Here is a 16,668-nt window from a genome sequence, read left to right as displayed (position 1 = left end):
TCATTCTTCAAGTCAAATGCAAAGAATGATAGCAATTACTGTCTATTTTTCCATTTACTTTGAAATCATGCTTTAATTCAAAAGTTATTTCTATATGGGGCACGCCTGGGTGGCTCAGCCAGTTGAGTGTCTGACTTTGGCTCAGATCATGATCTCAGGTCCTGGATTAAGCCCAGCATCTGGCTCTGTGCTCAGTGGGGAGTCTACTTGTCCCTCTCCCTCTGCCCCTCCCCCCACTCATGTTTTTTCTCTCTCTCAAATAAATACAATCTTTAAAAAGTTATTTCTATATATATTCCCCATGGCTAACAGTGATACTTTTATATACTTACTTTAATGCAATAAGAGATGCAATTATCTTCATAGTGTTTGCAACACCTATGCCTTGGTCCATGCTTACATCTGAAATAAGACAAAAATAATAAATGATGTGTATGTGTGTAGATGTGCCTAACACTCTCTAACCAAAAAAGCAGAAAACATTACCTACTTGTTTCTAAATGCATGCATCTTTTGGTTTCTTAGGACATAAAAAAGCAAAGATAACAGATTTTTTTTTCTTTTCAGTTCACCATTTGACACAGTGCATAAAATATGTGACTGCAGTCAAAATACTTAAATGCAGAACAGAAAAAACATTGGTAAATATTTGTGACTAAATATGAAAAATATGTAATATATTATCTCTATACTCTGCCAAATCTTTTGGAAGCTTTAAGTTGCTTACTGTAGAGTATAACGGTCATAAGTCACCCATGAAGTCAGTACTTGAGCAACAATCATAATGAGAAAGTGCTCAGGTTACAGGAATTTATACTTAATTATATTTGAGAGAAAACATCTGGAAAAGAAACATGATACGGTATTAGAATTCAAAATTCAGTTTTTAAAATAAATAGAGTAATAGATCATGTGGGAATTCAAAAGTAGGTTATTTGTGATTTAAATGCAAACCACTTGGTCCTCTGGTGTTTAGTAAATGTTTCTGCTGGGGGGGCTACTGTTCAGGACACATAGATTTTTAATTATTTGGTATGCTGACTCCAGGACTATATTGAGGCGTAAAAAAGTAAGTAAAATATCTAACAGGGGTCTGGCTCTCCCCCTTTCTCTATGAAGTGTTCATGTTCCAAAATGAGTAGTCTTTGTAATTCTTGCAGACTGCAGTTAATTAATTATCTCATGGTTGGAACACATTAAGTTTCTTGTTTGTAACAATAATGTGTAGAGTGATATTCTGGCTCCACACCTCTTTAATTCCATTTGCAAACTGATTAGCAAAACCCTTTCGGAAATCCAATTCTGCACCACAGCTGGCATATACGTGTAGCCCTTCACAGACAAGGGGGACGGCAGGGATTCCTGCTGCCCGTAGCCCTTATGTCATCAGGATGATGGGACATATCTGGCCATGTGAAGTTGAGGGATTAAAGCTGGGACCTAAAAGAGGTAAATCAGAGAGGGGTGGCCATGTGTAAATCATCACTCTTCATACTTCTAAGCGTCCTCTTCAAAGGCATTCCTCAGCCAGTGCTACTGGAACTACACAGAAATCGTTAAACTCTCTTTGCTAGTGAAGTTCAATTCTGGTATCAGCTATACTGTCATTTAATCTTCCCTCAGTCTGTTATTAAAACTTCTCAAAACCTGGACTCCCCATCTCCTGTCTTATCTGCTCTGCTTATGTATTACCCTGCATCTGCTTCCACAGCAGTGGACTCACGGAGGCGAGTCTGACAAGTTCTGCCATGACCTGATTAGTTCTGATACCCAAGGCATCATTCACCCACATAATACATTCTCTGCATTCCCGTCTCCGCATTCCCCTCTGATTCATGGTGACATGATTTCCATGAATAGGGATTCCTTGTCTCTTTTCTTCACTCAGGTGATCAGTAACTATTTTGAACTTGCTTAAGAATTAAGAAGTTCATTACCAATCTCACTAGTGGCTATTTACCCCAAAATTACAAAACACTAATTCAAACGGACATATGCATCTCTATGTTTATTGCAACATTATTTACAATAGCCAAATTATGGAAGCAGCCCATTTCAATCAATGAATGGATAAAGAAGAGGTGGTATACACACACACACACACACACACACACACACACACACACACACAGTAATATTCAACCGTATTACTCATATGTGGAATTTAGGAAACAAATGAGCAAAGGGAAAAAAAAAGAGAGAAACTAATCAAGAAACAGACTCTTAACTACAGAGAACAAACTGCTGATTATCAGAGGGGAGGTAGTTAGGGATATGGGTGAAACAGGTGATGGGGATTAAGGAGTGCACTTATCATGATAAAACAAAAGGATATACATAAATTTTTTTAAAAAGTTTACTACCACAATTATTCCTGCCATCTGTTATTCCTTCCCTCCCTCTTACCTTCTGTATGTGCTGTATACTAAAATGAAGACAAAGTCTTTAAATACAGTAAAAATTTTGAGCACCTACTCTGTGCTCATGTACGTGAGGCAACTCACATGTTATTTCATCTAATGGACACAACACTCCATAACAGAGATCATTAACCCAAGTTAACAGATGAGGACTTTAGGGTCCAGAGTGGTTAAATCACTTGCCCAAAGTCACAAAGCCAGCAGGGGTGAAATGAGAGTCTAAGGTCTGATTTATTGGCTTCAGCTTCCCATAACTGATCCCTAACTTTCTATATTGGCTATTCATTCAACACTCTCTAAAATATCACTACAAAGATTATTTTTATTAACTGATGTTCTAATTTTAAATCACTAAATTTTCTATTAATTATAGATGTATTTTAATATTATATAGAAGTATAATTCCTATACTTGAAATAGCCCAGTGATGGGTATTAAGGAGGGCACATATTGCGTGGAGCTCTGCATGTTATACGAAAACAATGGATCGTGGATCACTACATCAAAAACTAATGATGTATTGTATGGTGACTAACATAACAACAACAAAAAAAGGACAAAGTTAAAAAAACAACAAAAAAATACTATTTGTATGAAATTCAGACTTCTTTGTATAATATACAAATAAAGATGTTTTATTCCATTTCCAAAGCCCTGAAAATTTCTACTCTTACAAAAAACATTTATGTAAGGTTTGCTCCTTATTATTCCTCTATCTTCTTGAATGTGCCCCAGAACATTTGTTTCTCCTTTCCACATTTGGAATATTTGATTAGCACATATTAACCTGTTTCCTAAAGTTCCCCATTCTAGCCTCCTACAACTGTGTCTAGTTTGACATAGAAAACTATTACAAGTTCATATAAATCTATTCTAAAGGCATATGTTGGTCTATAGTCCAGACAAAAATAATAAATAACACTGACTTGCCATTATGTGCCTTTTATAAAACTCTATGCACTGTTTCTGGTAAAAAAAAAAAAAAAAAAAGATAGATATGATATATATGTATATCATTACTGAAAAGAAAATAAAACACCTTGGCAAAGTACAAATATCATATAAAACAGTAACACAGTGTGCTAAATATCAAGATAAAAAACTTACACTGAATCCACAAGTTTCCTGATTAGAGCAATTATATTCAATCTTCTTGGCTTTTCTTCATGTTTCTCTGTCTTTTGTTCCACTTTTGCATATGCTGCTTCTGGTGAATAAGAATGTGTGGGAATTTCTTCCTTCCCTACAATAAACCTAAAGAAAAGAGCACAATGTGAGGCATTTTCACCTTTAAAAAATAAAAGGAAAAAGACAATAAGGAAAAAAAACCCATCCTGATTCTGTTAATATACAAATACATTTTGGAGAGTACCTTATCATTTGAAATAATGTTTTTCAAAATTTAAATAAAATCTTATCCTTTATAAGAAAATGCTGACAGCCATTTCTTTAATAATGCAATAAATTCTTCTATTAAGTTTTCTATTTTAGTTCCAGCATAGTTAACATACAGTGTTATATTAGTTTCAGGTGCATAATACACTGACTCAACATTATTCAGTGTTTATCAAGATAAGTGTACTATTAATCTCCTTCACCTATTTCACCCATCCCCCACCCACCTACCCTCTGGTAACCATCAGTGTGTTCTCTGTAGTTAAGAGTCTATTTCTTCGTTTGTCTCTCTCTCTCATTTTTTTTCCTTTGCTCATTTGTTTTGTTTCCTAAATTCCACATATGAGTAAAATAATACGGTATTTGTCCTTCTCTAGCTGGCTTATTTTGCTTAGCATTATACTCTTTAGCTCATCCATGTTGTTGCAAATGGCAAGATTTTATTCTTTTTTGTGGCTCAATATTCCATTGTGTGTATATGTGTATGTGTGTGTGTGTATAAAACCTCTTCTTTATCCTATTGATGGACACTTGGGCTGCTTCCATAATTTAGCTATTGTAAATAATGCTGCAATAAACAGAGGGTACACGTAGTGTCTCTGTGAATTAGTGTTTCTGTATTTTTTGGGTAAATACCCAGTACTGTGAGTACTAGGTTGTAGGGTAGTTCCATTTTCAACTTTCTGGGGAATCCCCATACTGTTTTCCAGCATGGCTGCATCAGTTTGCATTCCCACAAATAGTGCAAGAGGGTTCCTATTTCTCCACATCCTTGCCAACACCTGTTGTTTCCTGTGTTGTTGATTTTAGCCATTCTGCCAGGTGTGAGGTGATAGCTCATTGCAGTTTTGCTTTGCAGTTCCCTGATGATCACTGATGGTGAGTATCTTTTCATGTGTCCGTTGGACATCTGGATGTCTTCTTTGGAGAAATGTTCGTTCATCTTGTCTGCTCATTTTTAAATTGAATTAGTTGTTTTTCAGGCATCGAGTTATAGAAGTTCTTTATAATTCTGGATACTAACCCTTTATCAGATATGTCATTTGCAAATATCTTTTCCCATCCCATAGGCCGTCTTTTAGTTTTGTTGATTATTACCTTTGCTGTGCAGAAGCTTTTTATTTGATGTAGTCCCAATAGTTTTATTTTTGCTTTTGCTTCCCTTGCCTCAGGAGACATATCTAGAAAAAAGTTGCTATGTCCGATATCAGAGAAGTTACTGCCTGTGCTCTCTTCTAGGATTTTTACGGTTTTATGTCTCACATTTAGGTCCTTAATCCATTTGGAATTTAGCTTTGTGTATGGTGTAAGCCAGTGGGCCAGTTTCATTCTTTTGCATGTTGCTGTCCACTTTTCTCAACACCATTTGTTGAAGAGGCTGTCTTTTTCCCACTGGATATTCTTTCCTGCTTTGTCGAAGATTAACTGACCATATAATTGTGAGTTTACCTCTGGTTTTCTATTCTGTTCCATTGATCTATGTGCCTATTTTTGTGCTAGTACCATGCTTGTTTTGATTACTAAAGCTTTGTAGTATAAGTTGAAGTCTGGAATTGTGACATCTCCAACTTTGCTTTTCTTTTTCAAAATTGCTCTGGCTATTCGGGGTCTTTGTGGTTCCATACAAATTTTAGGATTCTTTGTTCCAGTTCTGTGAAAAATGTTGTTGGTATTTTGATAGGGATAACATTAAATCTGTAGATTGTATACATTTGTGTAGTATGGACACTTTTACAATTTGTTCTTCCAATCCATGAGCACAGATTATCTTTCCACTTGTTTGTGTAGAAACAGCAACATCTTTTATCAATGTTTATGAATACTGTTTATAAATATATAAACTATATATAATATATATATAAAATATAAACTATAAAACATTGATAAAAGATAATTTATATATTTTTACACAAGTCTTTCACCTCCTTGGTTAAGTTTATTCCTAGATATTTTATTACCTTTGGTGCAATTGTAAATGGAATTGCTTTCTTAATTTCTCTTTCTGTTGCTTATTAGTATATAAAAATACCATGAATTTCTATATGTTGATTTGGTATCATGCAATCTTACTGAATTCATTTATCAGTTCTAATAGCTTTTTGGTGGAGTCTTTAAGGTTTTCCATATATAGTATCATGTCATCTGCACATAGAAAAAGTTTTACTTCTTCCTTCCTCTTTTCTGATCACTGTGGCTAGGACTTCCAGTACTACGTTAAATATGAGTGGTGAGAGTGGACATCCTTGTCTTGTTCCTGACCTTAGGGGAAATGCTCTCGGTTTTTCACCATTGAATATTATGTTAGCTGTGGGTTTTTCATTTATGGCTTTTATTATGTTGAGGTGTTCCCTCTAATCCCACTTTGCTGAGGGTTTTTATCATGAATGGATGTTTTATATTCTAAAATGCTTTTTCTGCATCCATTAAAATGATCATTTGGTTTTTATTCCTTCTTTTATTGATGTGATGAATCACATTGATTGACTTGTGAATACTGAACCACCCTTGCACCCCAGGAATAAATTCCACTTGATTCTGGTGAATGAATTTTTAATGTATTGTTGGGTTCAGTTTGCTAGTATTTTGTTGAAAATTTTTGCATCTATGTTCAGAAAGAGATATTGGCCTGTATTTCTCTTTTTTTGTAGTGTCTTTATCTAGCTTTGGTATCAGGGTAATGTTGGCTTCATAGAATAAATTAAGAAGTTTTCCTTTTCTATTTTTTGGAATAGTTTGAGAACAGGTGTTAACTCTTCTTTAAATGTTTGGTAGAATCCCCTTGTGAAACCATCTGGTCCTGGACTTTTGTTTGCTGGGACATAGGTTAACATTCTCCTACAATCTTTTTGATTTCTGTGCTTCGGTTGTTACTTCTCCCCTTTCATTTCTAATTTTATTTACTTGAGTCCTCTCTGTCTTTTTATGAATCTGGCTAAAGGCTTATGATTTTGTTGATTTTTCAAAGAACTGGCTCCTGGTTTCACTGATTTGTTCTATTGTTTTTTTAGTTTCTACTTTATTTCTGCTCTAATCTTTATTATTTCCTACCTCCTACTGGCTTGTGGCTTTGTTTGTTGTTCTTTCTCTAGTTCCTTTAGATGTAAGGTTAGATTGGTTGTTTATTTAGGATTTTTCTTGCTTCTTGAGGTAGGCCTATATTGCTATAAACTTCCCTCTTAGAACAGCTTTTGCTATATCCCAGATTTTGGACTATTGTGTTTGCATTTTCATTTCTCTCCATGTATTTTTTATTTCCTCTCTGATTTCTTGATTTACTCATTCATTGTTTAGTAGTATGTTATTTAACCTCCATGTATTTATGTGCTTTTCATGTTTTTTCTTGTGCTTGATTTCTAGTTTCATACCATTGTGGTCAGAAAAGATGTATTTTTATAACTTCAAGTTTTCTGAATTTGTTGAGACTTGTTTTGTGGCCTAATATGTGATCTATTCTGGAGAATGCTCCATGTACATTTGAAAAGAATGTGTATTCTGCTGTCTTAGGATGGAATGTTCTGACTATATCTGTTAGATCCATCTGGGCCAATATGTCATTCAAAACCACTGTTTCTTTGTTGATTTTGTTTGAATGATCTGTCTATTGATGTAAGTGAAGTGTTGAAGTACCCTACTATTATTGTATTACTATTGATCATTTTCTTTATGTTTGTTATTAACTGCTTTATGTATTTATTTGGGTGCTCCCAAGTTGGATTCATAAATATTTACAATTTTTATATCTTCTTGTTGGATTGTATTGTTTATGATCATACAGTGTCCTTTGTCCCTTTTTACAGTCCTTGTGTGAAAGTCTATTTTGTCGATATAACTTGCTACTCAGGCTACCTTTTCACTTCCATTTGCATGATAGATGTTTCTCTATCCCTTCACTTTCAGTCTGCATATGTCCTTAGGTCTGAAATGAGTCTCTGGCAGGCAGCATGTAGATGGGTCTTGCTTTTTTATCCATTCTGTCATCATGTGCCATGATTGGAGCATTTAGTCCATGTACATTCAAAGTAATTATTGATATGTATGTATTTATTGCCATTTTGTTACTTGACTTATGGTTATTTTGATAGTTCCTCTCTGTTCCTTTCTTCTCTTGCTCTCTTCTTTCATGATTTGTTGGCTTTCTTTAGCAAAATATTTGGATTCCTTATTGTTTTTTTTTAATTTATTACTGTTTTTTTTTATTTTTTATTGTTATGTTAATCCCCATACATTACATCATTAGTTTTAGATATAGTGTTCCATGATTCATTGTTTGTGCATAACACCCAGTGCTCCATGCAGAACGTGCCCTCCTCAATACCCATCACCAGGCTAACCCATCCTCCCACCCCCCTCCCCTCTAGAACCCTCAGTTTGTTTTTCAGAGTCCATCGTCTCTCATGGTTCTTCTCCCCCTCCGATTTCTCCCCCTTCATTCTTCCCCTCCTGCTACATTCTTCTTCTTCTTTTTTTCTTTCTTAACATATATTGCATTATTTGTTTCAGAGGTACAGATCTGAGATTCAACAGTCTTGCACAATTCACAGCGCTTACCAGAGCACATACCCTCCCCAGTGTCCATCACCCAGTCACCCCATCCCTCCCACCCCACCCCCCACTCCAGCAACCCTCAGTTTGTTTCCTGAGATTAAGAATTCCTCATATCAGTGAGGTCATATGATACATGTCTTTCTCTGTTTGACTTATTTCGCTCAGCATAATACCCTCCAGTTCCATCCACGTCGTTGCAAATGGCAAGATCTCATTCAATTTATTACTGTTTTTGACTTGTAGTTACCGTTAGGTTTATATATAACATCTTCCGCATATAGCAGTCTATGTTCAGCTAATGGTTGCTTAATTTTACTCCTCTCCTCTCCACATTTCACATATTTGGTATCATATTTTACATCCTTTTATTTTGTGCTTCTCTTGACTGATTTTTATAGATATACTTATTTTTTTGTTGTTTTTGTACTTCCTGTTTTTTCTTACTCTTACTTATGATTTTTGTTTTCCTCTTACAAAGCCCCCCTTAGCATTTCTTGTAGGGCTGGTTTAGTGGTCATGAATTCTTTTAAGTTTTGTTTGTCTGGGAAATTCCTTCTAATCTGAATGACAGCCTTGCTGGATAGAATATTCTTGGCTTCCAATTTTTCCCTTTGAGCACTTTCAATATATCATACCAGTCCCTTCTGGTCTGCAACGTTTCTGCTGAAAAATCAGCTGATAGCCTTATGGGGTTTCCTGTATATGTAACCATCTTTTTTTTTTTTTTTTTTTACAATCTTTAAAATTCTTTCCTGGCGCACCTGGGTGGCTCGGTCGTTAAGTGTCAGCCTTTGGCTCAGGTCATGATCCCAGGATCCTGGGATTGAGCCCTGCATCGGGCTCCCTGCCTGGCGGGAAGCCTGCTTCTCCCTCTCCTACTCCCCCTGCTTGTGTTCCTGCTCTCGCTCTCTCTCTCTCTGTGTCGAATAAATAAAATCTTTAAATAAAATAAAATAAAATTCTTTGTTTATCACTATTTTTTACCATTTTAATTACTATGTGTCTTGGTGTGTACCTCCTTAGGTTGAATCCTAACAGGGGGATTTCTGTGCCCCTGAATCAGGATCTCTGTTTCCCTCCCATGATGTGGGAAGTTTTCAGCTATTACTTCTTCAAATACATTTTCTGTCCCCCTTTCTCTCTTATGCTTGATGGAGTCACTGAATTTTCTAAGTCTATTCTCATTATGTAGTATTTATTTGTCTCTCACCTGTTCAGCTTGATTGCTTTCCATTACTCTATCCTCCAGGTCACTTACAGGCTCCTCTGCTTCCTGTAGCCTACTGTTTATTTATTCCGTCTATTGTATTTTTAATTTCATTTATCGAGTTCTTCACCTCTGATACGTTATTTTTTATCTCTCTCTTTTTTTTAAAGAGTTTATTTATTTATTTGTTTGACAGAGAGAGACACAGCAAGAGAGGGAACACAAGCAGGGGGAGTGGGAGAGGGAGAAGCAGGCTTCCTGCCAAGCAGGGAGCCCGATGCAGGGCTCGATCCCAGGACCCTGGGATCATGACCTGAGCTGAAGGCAGGCACTTAATGACTGAGCCATCCAGGCACCCATTTTTTATCTCTTTGTCAAGAGTTTCACTGATGTCCTCCACCCTTTTCTGAAGTCCACTATCTTTATGAGCATTACTTTAAATTCTTTATCAAACATCTTACTTTTTTCTGTTTCACTTAATCTCCTGCTGTGATTTTGTCCTGTTTTTTCATTTGGGACATATTCCTCTGTTTCCTCATTTTGTCTATCTGTGTCAGTTTCTCTTTGTTAGGAAAGTCAGCTACACCTTCTGCTCTTGAAAGTAATGGCTTCATGAAGAAGAGGTCCTGTACTGCTCTGCAGTATAGTGTCCCCTGTTCACCAGAACCTGGCACTTCAGGGGAATCTCCTGTTTGTGTTGCTTGTGTTGTGTCTGAGTCGCTTTTTCTTTCAGTCCAGACATCTTCATTGACTCTGTATCTGTTGTGGGCTTTGCTTGCTTTCTGTGGTGTTAGTGAGACACAGGCTGCGAGCTCTGAGAAGACATCAGGTGAGCTAAGGGCTGAGGTCAGCATGCTTGGAGTGTGCCAGTCCTCAGGAGAACACATGGGCAAGGCACACTGCTAGCAGGTTAGGTAGCAAGTGTCTGCGCAGTACTGCCCACAGGTGGCCCTGTGTTTATGCTGGGCAGCAGGGGAGGAAAATGGTGCCTGCCACCTCCTTTGTTCCCAGAGAAGTCCCCTAACACACTCAAAATCAGTATAAACATATCTTCCTCTTGTTTGTCCCAGGCACTATGCAAACTGTCATTTCTATGTTGCCTCTCTATGGGCTGCTGTATCTTTAAAGGCAGGATCCAGCTATCACTCACTCTCCCATCTTGCCCGGTGCTGAGTCAGCTGACTTTTTAAGCTCCAGACTCCAAATCCTGTGATTTATACAAACTCATGGAATTCAGCCCCTCTGGTTTTCAAAGCCAGATGTTATGGTTTGGGATCCCTAGTGTGAGAGACTGTTTTCTTTCCCCTCTCTACACCCGTAGCTCCCTCCCTCCTGTGGGCAGCTCCCAACCACTGTTTCTACCCTTGGTAACCTCTCAGATGCAGCTTTTTTTTTCTTTAAAGAGTTCATTTATTTATTTGAGAGAGAAAAAGAGAGAGGGAAAGCACAGAGGGAGAATGAGAGGGAGAAGCAAACTCCCCACTGAGCAGAGAGCCTGACATGGCACTTGATCCCAGGACCCTGAGATCATGACCTGAGCTGAAGGCAGACACTTAACTGACTGAGCCACCCAGGCACCCCCTCAGATGCAGCTTCTTTACATTTAGTTGTGGAGTTTGTTCTGCCCATCTTTGGATTGCCCTCTAGCGTATTTACATCGATGTGAGTGATATCTAGTTGTCAACATGGGATGGGGTGAACTTAGGGTCCTGCTACTCCACCATCTTCCCAAGCTTCCCAACAATGCACGTATTTTAAAATCAAATTAACCAAGTAAAATACAGCATAACACTTTTATGATGCACCTTTTTAACTTAAGTTACCACTTTTTAAAGATATTACACACCTTGAAGTTTTTCCAAACAAAAAAGCAGGTGAAATATTTACTTGGGTCTACTAGTTGATCAAAAAATTCTATTTTTTTGTCTAAATTCTACTAATAGTTACAATTGAATGAGGTTCTCATTTTTCAGTATAAAGTTATATCTCATGTCACTTTGAGTCATAAAATAGCTGCAATGCAATATTAGGTCATATAAAGATATTCAGGGAAATGGAGGAAACTAAAGACTGAGAATCATAAAATGGTCAAGATTCCATGCATTCTCACATAATTTCATTAGAAAACCTTAAACTCAATATTATTCTAATCTAGTTATTTCTCTTCTGAAAAACCTAATATCTGGGAGAAGACACTATTCTTATCTCATCAAAACTGGAGTATTTTTTTCCCAGACAATGCAAAAGAAAAGAAAGAAAAGAAAAGAAAAAAAGAGTTGCTACCATTAGATATCATTCAATCAGTATCCTTTACTAGTTTTCCATTTTTGCTGTTTGTACCTTCACTATGAGTCATTGCTCTTATAAAGAATAACTAAGCTTTCTTAAGAGAACTCTACCTGCTGAACTTTCAGAAAATACCATAAAATGCAGACAAAAACAAGGGATCAGTAATACTACACTAAGGTTCTGGAACATGGGACCTATGACAAATAGAATAAGAAAATGTAAACACTCAGAAAAGAGAGGTGAAACAAGCTATTACTATCAACAACTGTATCCCATCTCATTCGGACAAACTTGGTAAAATATCTAGCTTATTAAATCATAAAGGGCATGTAATGAGATTGTCACAAGGTGGCAGCTGTGCAGTCTCAGTCGCTGTTATTCCAAAAGAATTTGGTTCTTAATCATGGGTGTGCATGGAGAGTTCAAGGTCTGTACTACTGTTCTTTATAAACAAGACAAAAACTATGTTAGAACAGATAAAATCATCTCTCTCACACTGTTCATAACACTGTTTCTCTTTTGGCCAGGACTGACCATCTCAGATTAGAGGTCACTTCCTTGGAGAAACTGTCCCCGCCCAAGCTGCAGTGAGTTAGCAATCCTTCCCTTGTGCTATCAAAGCCCAATGAGTCCCCAATAGCAGAAGCACCTTATTAGTAGTTTGCATCCCCCATTAAACTGTGGGTCTGTGAGACTCTATACATCTTTTGCTATTACACCCCAGGGACTGGCACATAGTAAAAATTTAATTAATACATACTGAATGATCAAATATAGTAATAATGAGCATTTTCTGAACATTTACTATATGACAGGACAGTACAGAGGATTAAATCATTTAATCCTCATAGCAACACTACGAAGTAAGTAGGTGCCATCATTTCCGTGAGAGTTAGCATGAAAAAGCATTTGACCACATCCAAAAACAATTACTTGGACCCAAAAAACTGTCTGACTCTAAAGCCTGGGCTCTTAATCACTAAGCTGCCTATACACTTCTAAGTATTAAACTATGTTGATGCAGGTTTGGTATACCATAAGGCTCCTGAACTGGTTCCCAGCCTTTGACTCTATCCTTGACTCTATCTGTTCTCATAACTTCTACTAACTTAGCAAGAATTAATAACCATTTTTTTCCAGAATATTTTCCTATAATACAGAGTAAATTCTAAGTGCAAATAGTTATCCAGCCCCTTATTTTGAGTGGATTTGACGAAGAGACACAAAAATATCGGATACATTTTGAGTTTCTGTAAGGATTCTGGGAGCCTATGGAGAGACACGGGAAAAGGCAAAGTTTTCTCTTTAGGAAAACCAACTTTTGGTTTTGTTATAAACTTTTGACATAACATAGAATCTTCACATTCAATGCAACAACAACAAAAAGTTATTTTCTGAAATGTTTCATGATCTTTCAATGAAAAATATAATATGAAAAAATTACCGCTGTGTATTATGACTTAGTTACTGTTACCACAGAGTTTCCACAACCAAAGATACTCTTATTCACACAGGGGACTCAATTTGTCCCCTCCCAAACTAGCTTCCTTGCACACCATCTGATTTTCTGTTAATAGCACCTTTTTTCATGTACTTAGGTTTTCAAAACTTGGCTCGTAGCAAGGATTGGAGGGAAAGAGGAAGAAGGAAAATATCAATCAGTAGGTCTTCATTTCCTTCGACACCAGTCTCAACTTTGCCTCTTTCTCTTTAATCCTCCACTGTCGCCAAATCCCAGTCCTTATCACTTCATCTTTCTTCCTTCTGATTCTCTCTTTCACAATGTCTGTCCCAAATACTGTGGCCAGACTAATCTTTCTGAAACAATGTCAACTACCCTGCTCAAAACCCTTTAGTGGCTCTCTACTGCCCATCTTATCAAATTCAAATTTGTCTTCTTTTTTTTCTGTTTAGGTCTTCCAAAATCTGGCCCTGCTCTGACCATCATTTAAAAAATCAAAAAACCCCACAAAACCTTATGATCCCTAAAATAAGCTTTTCATACCAATTAAGTTGATTTTCCCACTCTTACCTCATATTTCATGTTTATAATTTTCATACTTTTGCTAACATTATTCACTTCTACCCAGAAGGTTCCTCCTCTTCCCTTCTAGTTCTCTAAAGCTATCCTTCAAGTGCAGTTTAAGGCTTATCCCCATAAGAATAATAATAACAGTAATAGCCAACATTTCTTGAGCACTATGTGCCATGCACAGTTCTAAACACTTTTCATGCATTAACTCATTTGATCCTCAAAATAACCTAAAAAAGACAGTCATATGAAATCTTCTAGCATACCGAAGGCTACCCTAATTTTTCCCTCCTATATTTATAATAAATACTCCACACCTAATCTTCACTAAGCATCTACTATATGTACTTAGGAGAATAAAAGAGGCAACATTTATAATACAAACTGGAAGAGCATTAGGTTTCAAGTAAGTATATGCAGTCACTGTGTGACATTAAATTAGTTAAGTATTCTAAGCCTCACGTCACATGGGCATAAAAATACCCATCTCACAGAACTGCTGTGAAAATTTTCTAATCTATGTGAAAATGCTTGGTGAACTGTAAAATACAATGGAAGTGCTGCCAACCAACTTTTCTACACTATCTACTACTATCGGCCAATAACTATGGCAAGAGATGGCATACAGGGTGAAAAGCAGATTCTAGTGACTCTAGTAAGCTTATGATTCAAAATGTGTCTGACATGAGCCCTGTCCTAATGAAGCCCATAATGTGGTACCACACAATTCAGTATTTAATTTTGCAGTAATTATTCACATGTAGCTTTGTTTTTCCAATGCTCCTTGAAGAGAGAGTTCTTCTAATTCTTTCCTAACACCCAGTGATATGAGGCACACAATAGGTCCCAAAAGCAGTTGTTGATTTTTTTTTTTTTCAAAGATTTCACTTATTCATTTGACAGAGAGAGACACAGTGAGAGAGGGAACACAAGCAGGGGGAGTGGGAGAGGGAGAAGCAGGCTTCCCGCTGAGCAGGGAGCCCGATGTGGGGCTTGATCCCAGAACCCTGGGATCACGACCTGAGCCGAAGGCAGACGCTTAACGACTGAGCCACCCAGGCACCTCCAAAAACAGTTGTTGATTGACTGATTTTTAGGGGGAAAGAAATCCAATAAATTAGACTCTTTTAATAAAATATCGTAAAAGTGACTGTGACTCCTGCAATTATTTTGGGCTAGAAAACTGAGTCGATAAACATCTATTGTAATTATGCGCAATAATATTACTTTTTGAAAAAGTTAACTTGCAAATTCTCTCTTAACATAAGGTAAATAAACTACTTACCTAAGAGCAGAGAATGTAAATCCTTTCAAACCATCTTTGCACCTAAAACAATAAAAATTATGATAAAGTAACAATTTTTGAGATATAAAGTAGTATATTAAGTAGCTATTAAAATTTATTCTGAAACAGATGACTTTTATTTTTAAAATTTTTTTATTTTTTTAAAGATTTTATTTATTTATTTGACAGAGAGAGAGAGACAGCGAGAGAGGGAACACAAGCAGGGGGAGAGGGAGAGGGAGAAGCAGGCTTCCCGCCGAGCAGGGAGCCCGATGTGGGGCTCAATCCCAGGACCCTGGGATCGACCTGAGCCGAAGGCAGATGCTTAACGACTGAGCCACCCAGGCGCCCCTGAAACAGATTACTTTTAAAAGGTGAAACTTTTAGGACAGTGATCTGAGCAGTACAAATGCAACAAACAAGCAAGCCATCTTACACAGGATGATTAAAATTTCCTATGTCAAATTAACATAATTTAAGGCTCAACTCTCCTATTTGCAGGTGGAAGAGAGATTTAAGTATATCTTCTAAGGGCTCCATGTGGACTTAAAATGAAGGCTCAGAGTGGAATATTCATTTTACCCAATCCCTGGGGGAGCAAATTGTTGAGAAGAAAAGGCCACATACACCTGCTGGGTATTATGAATAGATCAATTCAAGGTCCTGACTTCTCCCTACTTATTAATTCAGTGAATGCAGAGCAATGTAGAGCTGGCAGGCACAAAAAGGCTTCAAGTTTAGTTCAACAGTTTTAACTTTTGAGTAAGCCCAATCAGAATGGATAACATAGCAACGGGAACAGAGTGGGGGTAAGGGGAGGGCACAGAGGCAGGAGTTCAAATAATATTTATTGAGTATTTACTATTGCTGGGCATTGTTTTGGGCACTTTATATGTGTTGTCTCATTTAATTATATCACACCTCTATGAATAAGTATTTCTCTATTCTATAGCTGGGCAGAGGCCCCCTCCCCCAAAACGGGCAACTTCCAAGAGGTCACAAAATAAATAATAGTCGGAATTCAGGAAAAAAAAGTTCCTCTGACTTAAAAACTGTGGTTTTCTCTTATACCTCCTTCTGAAATCGTGTATTCCTTTTAACTGGGGGAAGGTTCAAACTGCATGACAATTAAAAAAAGATTCTCAGATCTGCAAAAAATATTTAAACAAGATTTTAAAATGGGGACATTACTATACTAGTCTTAATGGCCTGCTTTATAAGTATGATCAAGTTACTAAAGAATTGTTGTATATCTAGTATCAGAATCCTTTGGAGAAACTATAGAGATTGGTGATACAATGATGCTCAAATGTATGTTAATTTTAGACACTGGATATTCTTGGATAAAAAGTACAGCCTCAAATCTAATTGGGCAACTCTCTCAGTATACCTTTTATATGAAAGGTCACAAAGGAAATGCATAAAAATATAAGAAGTCCTTCTGAACAAGTCTAAATGTAGATATTTTTACTGGGGGACACACAGAATCTCAGAA

At 36.8% G+C, this 16,668-nt stretch overlaps 1 long non-coding RNA gene across 1 annotated transcript; it reads right to left on the bottom strand.

Moving 5' to 3' along the window:
- Nucleotides 1-259: 259 nt before the first annotated feature.
- LOC144381598 (uncharacterized) lies at nt 260-15,519 on the bottom strand. Its single transcript, XR_013447056.1, has 3 exons — nt 15,174-15,519; nt 3,528-3,674; nt 260-402 (listed from the first exon to the last, which is right to left on the bottom strand). It is a non-coding gene; the product is annotated as an uncharacterized LOC144381598 (long non-coding RNA).
- Nucleotides 15,520-16,668: the final 1,149 nt, after the last annotated feature.

This window comes from Halichoerus grypus, chromosome 4 (genome assembly GCF_964656455.1).
Source record: "Halichoerus grypus chromosome 4, mHalGry1.hap1.1, whole genome shotgun sequence".
In the NCBI taxonomy this organism is placed as follows: Eukaryota; Metazoa; Chordata; class Mammalia; order Carnivora; family Phocidae; genus Halichoerus; species Halichoerus grypus.
Note: the sequence above shows the minus strand (reverse complement) of the source record. Positions and strands in the feature narration are given on the sequence as shown.